Raw genomic sequence first — 16,002 nt, forward strand, 5'->3', positions numbered from 1 at the left:
GTTTTCATGTACTTTGTCATTAAAACCCTGATTTTAATATTGCATTTAGGTGGTGCTTCCTGTGTTCTCCCCTTCTATCAGTCTGTTGTTATAGAGTCTAATAAAGACTATAATATGCAAACATATTACCTTGATTAAGTCACAAAGGCGCTGCTGGGTAGACTCCTTGTTCGTGCAGCGTTCATATGTTTGTACAGCTATCATTATACTGCAGTGTATGTATGTTTTCTGTTTTGGGAAAGCAGTAGTTACAGTAAAGACAATCTGGATTGCATTAAACAGACATGATGTGATATCTGAAATTATCATATCTTTATTTTGCTTCCAAGAAATAAAGAATTACATCACCAGGATTTTGATGTGAATGATATTAAACATAAAATAACCATATTAAACTATAATAAATTGCACTTGAATGTTATCTCTGTTTTTTTACCCCCGCAGTATGTCTTCAGTTAATTTTTCATCACATTGTGCTTTCCTCAAGCATTAGGAAACCAGCTAGACTGCTAGTGTATAAAAATATCCCAAGTTCACATTCTTTATTTTAGATGTACGCTTTAAATGGCTTAACAATAAAAATGTATGGATGTTCTGTGTTTTCTATAGAATCCACTAATCTGCTTTTCCTGTTTGGCTTCGGATGCATATCCTGTATTTATACTGACTTATGCTGTATATCCATATGTGTACATTTTGATTATGGCCATGATGTGATCCTTGGTTTTGTCTTCATCCGTCTGTCATCTGGCCTCATCTGCCCTCACCAATGGTTTACAGTGGGGACAGAAAGTATTCAGATCCCCTTAAATTTTTCACTCTTTGTTATATTGCAGCCATTTGCTAAAATCATTTAAGTTCATTTTTTTCCTCATTAATGTGCACACAACACCCCATATTAACAGAAAAACACAGAATTGTTGACATTTTTGCAGATTTATTCAAAAAGAAAAACTAAGAAATATAGTGTAGCGCTATGTGTATATACAAATTATAACATATATAAACAATATATCAATGTGTCCTTTATGGAAAAAAATTTGCAACAACACTAAGTAATACAAATAGGCATTTTGACAGTGACTATAGTAAATGAATAATATAAATCAGTGATTTAAAAATAAATAATTGGTCTAGAGGACCGTACATGTGTAACAAATCAAACAATAAAGTCCATAACAAATAAATGCTTATAATGGTAGTGACTAATGGAGAAAAAAACCACCACCAAAAAGTCTATAAGGGTTATGTGCTAGAAAAAAAACTGATGAAATAAAATAGGAAAAAGTTGAATAAACAAATCCCAGGGTTTATTCAAGAGCGAATTTGTTCACTTCTGGCAAATGGATAAATAAATCGCAGAAGGGTGGAAGGTCTAAATAGGTGGCAGGACCATCACCAAAGTTTCAGAGGAGGCTTACCGGAATCAAATGACCTGGAAAGACCTACGTCTTACAGGTCAAAGAAAGCTTGTTGACCACTAGGTCTGATGAGATGAATCTTCAGGTTATCCTCAGCTTCCAAACTGGGGGGGGGGGGGGGGGGTCTCGCTACAGCTTCAAACGTCCTCAGAACAATCCAACAAGCCCAATGGGTGTTTCAAATATCATGTGAAAAAAAACCTCACATGGCATAATAACGTTTAAAACATCAATTTATTAAAATGATAAATCAGAACACTCACTTGATAGGAGATATAAAATCAGTTGCGGTAATCGTAAGGTGGACCCCTGTAGCAAGACCCCCCCCCCCCCCCCAGTTTGGAAGCTGAGGATAACCTGAAGATTCATCTCGTCAGACCTGGTGGTCAACAAGCTTTCTTTGACCTGTAAGACGTAGGTCTTTCCAGGTCATTTGATTCCGGTAAGCCTCCTCTGAAACTTTGGTGATGGTCCTGCCACCTATTTAGACCTTCCACCCTTCTGCGATTTATTTATCCATTTGCCAGAAGTGAACAAATTCGCTCTTGAATAAACCCCGGGATTTGTTTATTCAACTTTTTCCTATTTTATTTCATCAGTTTTTTTTCTAGCACAACACCCTTATAGACTTTTTGGTGGTGTTTTTTTTCTCCATTAGTCACTACCATTATAAGCATTTATTTGTTATGGACTTTATTGTTTGATTTGTTACACATGTACGGTCCTCTAGACCAATTATTTATTTTTAAATCACTGATTTATATTATTCATTTACTGTAGTCACTGTCAAAATGCCTATTTGTATTACTTAGTGTTGTTGCAAATTTTTTTCCATAAAGGACACATTGATATATTGTTTATATATGTTATAATTTGTATATACACAAAGCGCTACACTATATTTCTTTGTTTTTTTACCTTTGCCTTTGTCTAGAGGTGTGTTAGCTGCTAGTTGTATATTTTTATTTTTTAATTTTTCTTTTTTTACTGTTTGGCGCAGCGCTGTACTTATTTCCAAAAAGAAAAACTGAAATATCACATGGTCCTAAGTATTCAGACCCTTTGCTGTGACACTCATATATTTAACTCAGGTGCTGTCCATTACTTCTGATCATCCTTGAGATGGTTCTACACCTTCATTTGAGTGCAGCTGTGTTTGATTATAATGATTGGACTTAATTAGGAAAGCCACACACCTGTCTATATAAGACCTTACAGCTCACAGTGCATGTCAGAGCAAATGAGAGTCATGAGGTCAAAGGAACTGCCTGAAGAGCTCAGAGACAGAATTGTGGCAAGGCACAGATCAGGCCAAGTTTACAAAAACATTTCTGCTGAACTTAAGGTTCCTAATAGCACAGTGGCCTCCATAATCCTTGAATGGAAGACGTTTGGGATGACCAGAACCCTTCCTAGAGCTGGCCGTCTGGCCAAACTGAGCTATCGGGGGAGAAGAGCCTTGGTTAGAGAGGTACAGAAGAACCCAAAGATCACTGTGGCTGAGCTCCAGAGATGCAGTCGGGAGATGGGAGAAAGTTGTAGAAAGTCAACCATCACTGCAGCCCTCCACCAGTCGGTGCTTTATGACAGAGTGGCCCGACGGAAGCCTCTCCTCAGTGCAAGACACATGAAAGCCCGCATGAAGTTTGCTAAAAAACACCTGAAGGACTCCAAGATGGTGAGAAATAAGATTCTCTGGTCTGATGAGACCAAGATAGAACTTTTTGGCCTTAATTCTAAGCGGTATGTGTGGAGAAAACCAGTCACTGCTAATCACCTGTCCAATACAGTCCCAGCAGTGAAGCATGGTGGTGGCAGCATCATGCTGTGGGGGTGATTTTCAGCTGCAGTGACAGGACGACTGGTTGCAATCGAGGGAAAGATAAATACGGCCAAGTACAGGGATATCCTGGACGAAAACCTTCTCCAGAGTGCTCAGGACCTCAGACTGGGCCGAAGGTTTACCTTCCAACAAGACAATGACCCTAAGCACACAGCTAAAATAACGAAGGAGTGGCTTCACAACAACTCCGTGACTGTTCTTGAATGGCCCAGCCAGAGCCCTGACTTAAACCCAATTGAGCATCTCTGGAGAGACCTAAAAATGGCTGTCCACCAACGTTTACCATCCAACCTGACAGAACTGGAAAGGATCTGCAAGGAGGAATAGCAGAGGATCCCCAAATCCAGGTGTGAAAAACTTGTTGCATCTTTCCCAAAAAGACTCATGGCTATATTAGATCAAAAGGGTGCTTCTGCTAAATACTGAGCAAAGGGTATGAATACTTAGGACCATGTGATATTTCAATTTTTCTTTTTAAATAAATCTGCAAAAATGTCAACAGTTCTGTTTTTCTGTCAATATGGGGTGCTGTGTGTACATTAATGAGGAAAAAAAATGAACTTAAATGATTTTAGCAAATAGCTGCAATATAACAAAGAGTGAAAAATTTAAGGGGGTCGGAATACTTTCCGTCCCCACTGTATATAACAACTTCTACTCTGCTGGTTTACTGACTTAACAATCCAACCACCATTTAAAATCGTATTGTAAGTTCTTTGGAGATTTCCAACTTTTGACTGCACTGATTAGTATACTGTAAGTCGACATATACCACAGGTTGACATATCTTGTTCTCTGGCTACAACCTGAAAAGGATCCCTGCACTGGTATCCCAGCGAATTTGACTTTACTTGTGTCATACTTGCTCTGGATCAGTGACTAAAAAAAGAACTGCAGTCTGCTCACATAATTTGTAATAAAAACAGCTTTGCCATTCTGAAGCTTCCCTCCAACCACTTTGCATATTATTTTATACATACTGTGATTCTGCACTTGCCAAATATGTTGCAGAAATCTCCCTCTACTACCTCCAGCTCTGCAGCCCTGCAGCTCTCATTGGCCCTCTTATGACTCACCCCCCCCCACCCCACCCCCGCCATTCCCTTCCTGGCAAACTCCCATGGGAGTGAAAGAGAGAGCTATGCATGATGTCATAAGCCTAGGCTTTTTATCAGACAAGAAACAGGAAGTGGGCTGTATAAGGTATTTACTGGCAGAAAAAAATGTTTTTACTATCCAAAGTTAAAACAACAAGGGCAACAGATTTAATAGATGGAAAGTTGGAAAAGATGGAAAAATTACTGAAGGTCTGCTTTAAAGTACAGTTATAACTTGAAACCAGAGACTTCTGATTTTTTTTTTTCTGTTTTTAGTCAAAACATAAACATAATTCTTTTTAGTTAAACTGCATTGTGAAGGAAATTACTGTCTGACTGACACTAAGGCTTGCAGCCCAACTGGCACAGATGTTTTTTTTGTACTTATTATAAGTGCTGGTTCTGTCACTGTTAAAACGTTGGTATTTATTGTTTACATAAAATCACAAAAAAATGCATAGTGGTGGCTCACTTTTCCCAAACATTTGTAGAAGGTGAATTCTTTAGTGCCCAGAATCCTTGCATTACTTACTCAGTGTGTGTGGTAAGACAGTTGACAGAGCAGCAACTGTCAGACATAAAGTGACCTCTGACTCTCTAGCTGATAAGCCACACTCAGATAAAGTGGGAAAAATATAAAACTTTTATAATATTGTTTAGTAATAATAATTCAAGACTGAATATGTCTTGCATAAGCCTAATTCCAACTGGTTCTCTTGAACTTCCATAGTACCTAAGGCCTCACATGGACTTCAGCTTGGGTAAAAGTAGTGTGGAACAGCAAGCTTTGACAAAGCATTTGCAGAGTTTTCTGCAAGCTTTGTTGAAGCTATTAAAGTACCGTTCAACTCCAGTTTGTAAATGTTGAACACAGAACCTAATGGGATTGTTGACTGCCACTTAAACAAGCTGCTAGCAGGCTTCAGCAGGCTTTCAACAAGCTTCAAGAAGTTCTACAGCCTGCTAGCAGCTTATTTAAAGTGGAAATCAACACTCCCATTGGGATCTGTGTTCAACATTTACAAATTGGAGTTGAATGGTACTTTGAAAGCTTCAACAAAGCTTGCTGAAAGCTCTGCAAATGCTTTGTCAAAGCTTGCTGTTCACACTGCTCTTTTTTACTATACGAGCCGAATATCAGAGCAGAGCAGAGCAGATAGCCGGTGATTGTCAGTGCTCTCCACTTGTCTGTTCAGCGGTGTTTGATAACTCAGTTCTCTGGGTAGAGCCGGCGGGGGACAGCTGCAGCTGGGATTGGTCCTGCAGCCATCTAGGTGAGTATGATTTTTTTTTTTGCCATTCCAATACTTCTCCTTTAAGGGCTTTATTTGTGATGCAAAGTAGCAGTTTCACAAATCTCACCTAGGAAAGAATGTGCAGATGTGCTGCAGGACACGGATACCAAGCGAGCCCTACAGCACATCTGCGCATGCGCTGGGCACCCCCCCCCAGGCATCTATGCACATGCTGGGTTTCCTGCATGTGGGCAAACAGACTGTGACCAGGGCAGTCTGAAAACCTCCTTGCCTTTGTGCCGGAAACCGCCAGCGGGTGTGCTGATGGGCTCTGTCAGGACCCAAACGCTACATCTGCACATGGGTAATAATGGTGGCACCCTAAGGGCTATGGAGCCACTTCGAAGGCAGACTTTGCTTCCAATGTTTCCAATGCAAAGATTACAGATTACTCACAAGAGGGTGCTCTGAATTTGCTTTAATAAACCTTCTCTGGTAGGGGAAGGTCTATATCTTCTGTTTTTTTCTACAGACACCAAAGGTTGATTTAGTGATTTACTCTTCACTTTACAAATTAAATGTTCCCTTTAACAAGTGCATGTTCACTATGCAAATAAAAGTAAATATGGTAAGCCATTTTAAAGCGGAGGTCCGCCGAAAAAAAAATATTAAAAGCCAGCAGCTACAAATACTGCAGCTGCTGACTTTTAATATAAGGACACTTACCTGTCCAGGGAGTCCGCGATGTTGGCAGCCGAAGCCGATCCGTCCGTCAGCTCTCGGCTGCTGCCAGCGCCATCCTCGGTAAGGGAATAAGGAAGTGAAGCCATGCGGCTTCACTTCCTGGTTCCCTACTGCGCATGCGCAAATCACGCTAGGCGTCCGCTCTGGTCCCTGCTGTGTTCTGTGTCTCCCAGAACACAGCGGGGGAGGACAGTGTAGGCGCCGGAAGTGGCGTAGGTCACCGCAAGCGCCGCGCTGATCTATGCCAGGAAGTGGGAGCAAATACCTGTATTAGACAGGTATCTGCTCCCTCCTCCCCCCTGAAAGGTGCCAAATGTGACACCGGTGGGGGGGAGGAATCCAAAAAGTGGAAGTTCCATTTTTGGGTGGAACTCCACTTTAAATAAGTAATCATGGGCAAGACAAAGTTGAGTGGTTGAATGAAGCAAACATTGCTTCATCCTATTTTTTACTTTTACTTTTTATTTATTCAGTGCTTTACATTAACCCCTTGACGGAATGTGTAATGTCAATTACAAAAGAAAACAATGATACGCATTTTCTGTCTTAGTAAAAAAACAACAATCAACACAGCCATGGTTATATCGACAACAATAAAAAAAAATCCTTGGGCAAAACACACATTAGTTCTGATTAACACATTAAAACCATACTTACAATGGTAAAAGAAAACAATGATACACATTTTTTGTATGAGTAAAAAACATCAATCAACAGAGCCATGGGTATATCGACAACAATAACACCATACATTAACACCATACTTCAATAAGTTCCCATATATAGGAGATGTCTTATATGTTCCTGACAAGATGGTATCGTACACCGGTTCGATTGGCTCAGATATATCCATCGGCGGATGTTAGCTGCTGGAGGGGATGTAACAAAAGGGGTTCATTTCTGCATTTATGGTGGCATTCCCAAAGATTAAAATTTTTTGGGAGGAGATAGCCCCTTGGATTAAGAAAATGACACTTAAAGGGGTTGTAAAGTTATTTTTTTTTTTTTTTTTAAATAACAAACATGTTATACTTACCTTCACTGTGCAGCTCGTTCTGCACAGAGTGGCCCCGAACCTGGTCTTCTGGGGTCCCTCGGCGGCTGTTTCAGCTCCTCCCCGCAAGCATTTACCACCTTCATGCGAGCTCCCTCGCACGGTGGTGAGTGCTTGCGGGCGCGCTCCCGTGATACAGCCGGGGGCTATAGCCGCTCGCTGTATCACTCGGCCCCGCCCCCCGGCGCGCCGCGTCATCGGATGTGATTGACAGCATCGCGAGCCAATGGCTGCGCTGCTTTCAATCCATCCACTGCAGCCAATCAGCGACCAGGCTGAGCTGCAATGAAGCTGACGAGGACGAGGAGCGAAGATTCGAGGCGTCAGGTAAGTAAAACGGGGGGCCTGGGGGCGGCGGTACTGTCAAAAGTTTTTTCACCTTAATGCATAGAATGCATTAAGGTGAAAAAATGTTTACCTTTACAACCCCTTTAAACCTATAAAATTCTCTCCATTTCCATTACATTTTCTTATTCATGGGATGCCATCATCTGCTAGGTTTTATAAGAGAAGCGTTACTCCCCATTTGCTAAATGCAGCCAAAATATTGATACCTAGATTTTGGAATTAGTCTGGATGTCCCACTATAATGGATTGGAAAAGGGAGGTAGAAAAAATAATGGAAGCAGAGAGATGGGTACATATGGTCAAAGACCAACAGAATAAATTTAAAGATACATGGGCAGGATGGCTGCATTACTCCTCAGAAATAGGGGTGGATTAAACCCTTTTGGGGGCAATGCTGCGTTATGGATCGGATAGTCTATGAGATGCATCTGGTGGGGGAAAATTGGGAGGAGTTGGGGTTTTATTTTTTGTTTTGTTTTTTGTGTTGTTTTTTTTTTGTTTTCTGTTTTTTTCTCCTCCTCTGGGAGGCACAGTGGAGAGATAATTGATGTCATTAAAGGAAGAGGATATGTTATATTAGTAAATTAGGCACGGGATGGGCAACACGTAATGGAATCACATAAAGAAGCGTGGATTGAAATGAAAGGTGCAGAGGTATAAAAAATTAAATAGGAGAGTGAGATTATATTGAATTAAAACACTAAACATAATAGGACAGGAAATATTTATATATTTTTTTATTACTTATTTTTTTTATTTATTTTTTCTTGTATTGTAGGTTGTTTGACACATGTAATAGGGCGCTGTAAAAACCCCTTCTTAATTATACTTTGAATAATGTTTTGCACAAATTGAGTTTTGGTTATTGGTAGGTAAGTGGGTGGGCTTTTTCCTTTTTCTCTTTCTCTCTTTTGAAGAGGACATGATAAAGCAGCCAGTGTGTTTTCTGGGGGGGGGGGGGTGTAGTGTGGTTTATGTTAATGAAAAGATTTATAGAGATATATTGTGCAAAGTGTATTTCTATGTTGTATGTTGAAATTCGTCTTAATAAAGAAAAAGTGATTATAAAAAAAAACACATTAAAAGAAGGACCTGATATAAAATTAGGCATAACAACACTTCTTAAACCATCTCCTCATAAATCTGCTGATTTAGTATATTCAGAGAGCCAAGCTTCACAAAAGAGGAAGGTAATAGTAGTGGTTAGTCTAGAGGATTCAGAAAAGGTTGAAGAAAGGCACGTGGACTTGCAAAATATAAAACCACAGGAAAAATAAAATAAAGGTCATGCAATGAAGAGAAAGGAAAAAAAAAGGAAGTGTGGGCGATAGGAAGAACGTTAAGCAGAGGACAAGAGGCAAAAGCAGATCCTCCCTGGGGGAAATGGCTCAAACATAAATGAGTTACTCTTTCCAGTTACCCCAATGATTTTATCATGCTGTAACACTGGAGTTTTGATGCTTATCTTATTAACAATAAGTGAGACTTCAGTTTACTAAGGAAGCGGTCTCTATTCCTTCAGTGGGTTAACCTTATTGATACCTAGGAGAATATCTGAGAATATCTCAGAGATTTTCTGAATATACAATCCCATATGATACTTTCATTTTCTCACTACATAACATAGGAGAGTATATAAAAAGTCTAAGTGTAGCGCTAAAAAATGAGAAAGAAAATATTGCTATACCACATATAATAGCAAAATGAATTGTGAAAAGATAGTGTTTTGTATACTTTGTGAACATTCATACATATAGAACACTTATGTTATAAAGCCTTAGGGTCACCAAAAGTGATAACAGGATGTAAAAATGGCAATAAAGTCCAAAACTGAATGTGCAGATACGGTGAACATAAATTTCGCAATGGTGATAAATTCCAAAACATATACTCGTGAGAGATTTCTGTATGTAATCCAACATGTGCTGACAGACCCTTGTGCGAAACCGCCACCTAGGATGACTGGAGGCTTACCAGAAAGTTGGGACCCACCTAGCATACGCTATATGGGTCAAACAGGCTTGGATTGCTCACTGGCAATGAAGGTAGGGAACCAAGGGCTGGTGAATGGTGAAGTTGTAACGTTGCTATCCCAAAGAGGTCTTCTTCATATGGAAGCTCGGACACCAACGGACATTACCCACATGTAATGAAGAAGGGGCTCATAGCGTAATTCCGTAAACCATAAAAAATTTATTAAAAGGAAAAACACTTACATTTCAGAATAAAAAGCGCTTGCAAGTAAAATGGCGGCAGTGGAGTCCCACCGACGCGTTTCGTCATACAAGACTTCGTCTGGGGTACTTGCCCACTGCAGCCAGACTCCTTTATATAGGGACAAAGACCCCTCTGATGAGAATCCAGCTCCCAGGCTTGTTTGCATTGGCACTTCCGGGGTCATCCAAAATGGCGGACCCGAGTGCTATCCAAGCCTCTCTTTCATGTAATTCAATTCCCATAGGTCTAATGGTGTCATGTGTTTCAAGAGAAGACGTGGTGCTGAGTGCCTTCCAAGCCTCTCTTTCACATGATTCCATTCCCATAGGTCTAATGGTGTCATGTGCTTCAGGAGGAGACATGATGCTGAATGCCTTCCAAACCTCTCTTTCAAATAATTCCATTCCCATAGGTCTAATGGTGTCATGTGCTTCAGGAGGAGACATGATGCTGAATGCCTTCCAAACCTCTCTTTCAAATGATTCCATTCCCATAGGTCTAATGGTGTCATGTGCTTCAGGAGGAGACATGATGCAAAGTCCATTCCCATAGGTCTAATGGTGTCATGTGCTTCAGGAGAAGACATGATGCTGAGTGCCTTCCAAGTCTCTCTTTCAAATGATTCCATTCCCATAGGTCTAATGGTGTCATGTGCTTCAGGAGGAGACATGATGCTGAGTGCCCTCCAAGCCTCTCTTTCAAATGATTCCATTCCCATAGGTCTAATGGTGTCATGTGTTTCAAGAGAAGACGTGGTGCTGAGTGCCTTCCAAGCCTCTCTTTCACATGACTCCATTCCCATAGGTCTAATGGTGTCATGTGCTTCAGGAGGAGACATGATGCTGAATGCCTTCCAAACCTCTCTTTCAAATGATTCCATTCCCATAGGTCTAATGGTGTCATGTGCTTCAGGAGGAGACATGATGCTGAATGCCTTCCAAACCTCTCTTTCAAATGATTCCATTCCCATAGGTCTAATGGTGTCATGTGCTTCAGGAGGAGACATGATGCAAAGTCCATTCCCATAGGTCTAATGGTGTCATGTGCTTCAGGAGAAGACATGATGCTGAGTGCCTTCCAAGTCTCTCTTTCAAATGATTCCATTCCCATAGGTCTAATGGTGTCATGTGCTTCAGGAGGAGACATGATGCTGAGTGCCTTCCAAGCCTCTCTTTCAAATGATTCCATTCCCATAGGTCTAATGGTGTCATGTGCTTCAGGAGGAGACATGATGCAGAGTCCCGGCATCCAGAACCTCCCACTTCCACTTGTTACTACCCCTTATGACCTCTTAGTGGGTGTATGGAGGGGGAGGCCGTGACTCTGCATCACCACATCAGTGACATCCCCCCTAACGTATATTACGATAAAAAACCACGCTCGCGCATGCGCGCGGCGTAGTTCAGCGCGGTGACATCAATGAAGGGTGAGGCCGCAACTGTGCGTCTCAACCTCAATCACATCCCCTATAGTCTAATAGAGACCGCGCTCGCGCATGCGCGCGGCGTGGTCCAGCACGGTAACGTCATCAAAAAACGACGCATGCGTACATCACCTCCGGTCTCCGTTTGATCACACCAGGAAGTGACCTGCAGAGAGGGGAAAAGGGCCGGAAATGATGTTATAATCCCCAGACCGGCCTTCAAAGTGTACGCAATGAGTGTGCATTAATGGGTGACCTAAACACGATCAGGACTTCATTCAAAGATGATAGATGAGTCCATGAAAACAAAAAAAAAAAAAAATGAAAAAAATATGAAGAAGATGGATTCTCAGCAGGAGAGAGAAGAGATGGACAATTAATTATTCCATCTCTTGACTCACTCTATGTCCCCATATAGCTCATATTGTATTACTTCAAAAACGACAATACTTTAATAATAACTACCCAATTGTCAAAATAAAGTAAATATAATCATAATAATAATAAAATAATGTGTAACAGATGGAAAGGCACATGCATGTAAAAAGTATCAGACATAATATACACCCTAGGTATTAGTACTCCTAAACGGAAGTTGATGTTTCTTATCTCATGATAAATCTGTCAAGACTCGTTTATAAAGGCATTAACATCTACTTCCACGTTCATGCCTTGAGGAAAAAAGGTCTGTAGTTCATACGCCCAGAACATTTCAAGGCGAGAGACCCCTCTGATTTTGGCCCCTCCCCTCCACGGCGGGACGTATTTGTCTATAATGACAAATTGTGAACCAGTGGGGTTACTATTATGATATCGCTTGTAATGTCTGGGTACCGTATGCTTAGAGTCCCTGCCTTTGATTAGAGCAATATGTTCCCCTACCCTTGTTGTAAACGTTCTGGTGGTACGACCAATGTATTGTCTACGACAAGGGCATGTGATAAGATATACTATGTATTTGGTACTACACGTGCAAAAAGATTTCACTGTATATCTTTTCCCCGTGACTGTAGATGTGAATTCTGTGACTTTACGTCCTTCCAGGTTATTGTGCAAACATACCACACATTTTCTACACGGGTAAAAGCCTGTCATGTTATGGAAAAAAGAAGGCCGGGATGGTGGATTTATAACATTGGGGGCTATCTGACCCTGTAGAGATGGTGCTCCCCTAAATATAATCTTGGCCTCTTCTGGCAATGACCCGCCCAGAATGTTATCATGTCTCAAGACATCCCAGTGTTTTTTTACAATGCTTTTAATTTGTTTGTGCTGGGTTGAGAAAGATGTTATCATTGCCCATTTAAACTTTTCATCCGGTTCTTTTTTTGGCTTTACCTCGAGTAAAGTTTTCCTTTCAATATTCATGGCTCTCTGGATCTCAAAATCCAGGTTGGCGTTGTCATACCCTTTGTCTATAAATTTTTGTTTAAGGACACCTGCTTGTGTGATAAATAATTCCGTGTCCGTGCAGTTCCTACGGAGCCTGAGAAATTGGCTGCGAGGAACAGCACTTAACCAGGATCTATGATGGCAACTGGTGGTGGGAATAAAACCATTACGGTCAGTGGGCTTAAAGTAGGTGTTAAATTTAAATTTTCTGTCTACTATTTCTATCTCCAAGTCCAGGAAATGTATCTTGGTCCTGCTGGCCTCATATGAAAGGGAGATGCCCCTGTCATTAGAATTCAGACACTCGAAAAATTGTTCGAGTGTCTCAAAAGAGCCATTCCACAGGAGGAGGATGTCGTCTATGTACCTAGCCCACAGAACCAACGAAGTGGTCCCGTGGGCATAGACGACATCCTCCTCCCACTTGGCCATAAACAAGTTCGCAAGGCTAGGTGCGAACTTGGCACCCATTGCCACTCCCCGTTGTTGCAGGTAGTAGTTCTGGTTAAACCAGAAGTAGTTATGTCTGGTTGCGAAGTCCAACAATTCGATTATATAATCACATTGAAAAGTTGCAAGGGACTGTTCACGATGGAGAAAATGTTTGACTGCATCTATACCCTTCTCATGGGCTATACACGTGTACAAGGATGCCACGTCAGCAGTGGCCATAATGAATCCTTCCTGTATATTGACCTCCTCTAGGAGTCTGATAGTGGAACCGGTATCTTTAAGGTAGGATGGTGTACGTTTCACTAGCGGTTGAAGGTAAAAGTCGATGTACTTCCCAATTCTTGCCGTAATGGAATTGATACCACTGACAATAGGTCTACCGGGTGGACATGTAGGGTTTTTATGTATTTTGGGTAAATAGTATATGGTAGGGATCCTGGGAGCTGTGGGGACCAGAAATGCCCTTTCTTTTTTATTCAAAATCTTTAAATCATAACCCTTGGTAATAAGCTGTTGAAGTTGTTTTTTGTATGCATTGGTGGGGTTATTGGGGAGTGTTTGATAAGTACCAGGTTCATTCAAAATTCTAAACATCTCCTCCTCATATTGGCTCTTATCAAGAACCACTATGCCCCCTCCTTTGTCCGCAGGACGGACAACCAAATTTTTTTGTGCGCATAATGATTCCAATCCCTCTTTCGACAATGGAGAGTTTCGAATACGCTTAACAGGCAGTTTGGATAAATCACTGAGAACGAGATCCCTGAACATTTTTACTGCCGGTGCGGTGGGTACAGGAGGGGAGAAAAGAGAAGGATTCGATAGTCCTGAATGTACCGTTCCAGATGTGGCAGCCGGAAAATCTGTACGTACAGGGTTAGAAATCAAGTACCTTTGAATGTTGATTTTTCGTATGTACTTATGCACATCGATAAATGTGTGAAATTTATCTAGTTTTTTCATTGGGGCGAATTTGAGGCCTTTGTCAAGTACAGATAATTCAGCTTTCGTTAGGATGTGAGAACTTAAATTAAAGACACCCTGGCCCCTCAGGTTCTCTTTCTCTTTTCTCCTTTGTAATTTCCTCCCCCCTCTGCAGCCTCTCTTTGGTCTAGACCTCGTTTCCTTGCGCGTCGGTCCTCGTGAAAACCCTGATTGTTGTAATGATTAGTAGTATGTGTATATACAGGGCGATCCAAGTTCTCCCTCCTACGTTCAGGGCTGTACTCATCTCTCAAGGGTGTATAACGATTGTATGTGGGGACTGGAGAGGGGTAGCGATAATGTAAGTTATCCCTGTGATAAAAATCAGAGCGTGTCTCTTGTCTCCTTGCTGGAGACTGATAGGACTGATTGTTATAATTATAGTTTTGGGGGTGTGTATTGCTTCTGGGGTTGCCCCTACCCCGCATATTGCCCCTTTGATTACCTCTCCCTCTCTGGGGGTTTCTAGGGGTCTGTGGATTGTCATAATATACCCTCTGTTGGGAAAGATGAGGAACGTCATCATGTCTATCTCTCCCTCTGAGGGTATTGCGACCACGAGGGGCGCTTGTTTTAGCGTTGGGTTGTGATATAGTGGTTATCACTGATGAAGCACCTATTGGTATGTTACCATTTGATGGGGCACCCATTGGTATGTTACCTTCGGCTGTATTTATAACGCCTTCCATAGGTGAACTGGTACTCAGAAGTTTTTGCCACCCAAATACAGTGTTTGCTCTATAATCACCCACATCCCTGGAGTATTTCCTCTGCTTTTTATGTTTTTGGTCCCGATCTTCCTTCTCCAGATGGCTCTGGAGATTGGAGGACAGGGTATTATACTCCATAGTGTTCTTATGGGCAGACAGTTTATCCTTTAACTCTTTGATTTCTCTATCAAGACCGAGAAGTTTATTGTTTTTCTTGGAAATAAGTAAATTTAAAAAACTGATACCTGTGTCATTAAAATAATTAAACCACGACTCCAGGTCTGTTTCTCCCTGTTGTGGTTGTACTTCCCAGCGGAGGCTTCTGGGAACCATTTTCTCTATGATGTATTGTTGTAGGAAGGCTAGATCCCACCGTAAATGAAGTTCGGTGGTCATAACATTCTTTAATCTAAGAAATAATCCCCCAATTTCAGTATCACTCCCTGAGGCAACGAACACTCCTTCAGTATTAACTCTATGGGAGGCACGATAATCAAATATATCCATAATTAGGATTTTGTGAGCAGCAGCAATAGTGTAACTTCTAAACAATGTGCATAAAAAACCTATAAACCATGCGCTTACTCCAAAAAAGTCATAGATGTAAGCAGCTAACACAACAAATAGAAAATTTGTAATAAATCATATATAACCAAGTGTAGCGCTAAAAAATGAGAAAGAAAATATTGCTATACCACATATAATAGCAAAATGAATTGTGAAAAGATAGTGTTTTGTATACTTTGTGAACATTCATACATATAGAACACTTATGTTATAAAGCCTTAGGGTCACCAAAAGTGATAACAGGATGTAAAAATGGCAATAAAGTCCAAAACTGAATGTGCAGATACGGTGAACATAAATTTCGCAATGGTGATAAATTCCAAAACATATACTCGTGAGAGATTTCTGTATGTAATCCAACATGTGCTGACAGACCCTTGTGCAAAACCGCCACCTAGGATGACTGGAGGCTTACCAGAAAGTTGGGACCCACCTAGCATACGCTATATGGGTCAAACAGGCTTGGATTGCTCACTGGCAATGAAGGTAGGGAACCAAGGGCTGGTGAATGGTG

The sequence above is a fragment of the Aquarana catesbeiana genome, linkage group LG04 (assembly GCF_042186555.1).
Source record: "Aquarana catesbeiana isolate 2022-GZ linkage group LG04, ASM4218655v1, whole genome shotgun sequence".
NCBI lineage: Eukaryota > Metazoa > Chordata > Amphibia > Anura > Ranidae > Aquarana > Aquarana catesbeiana.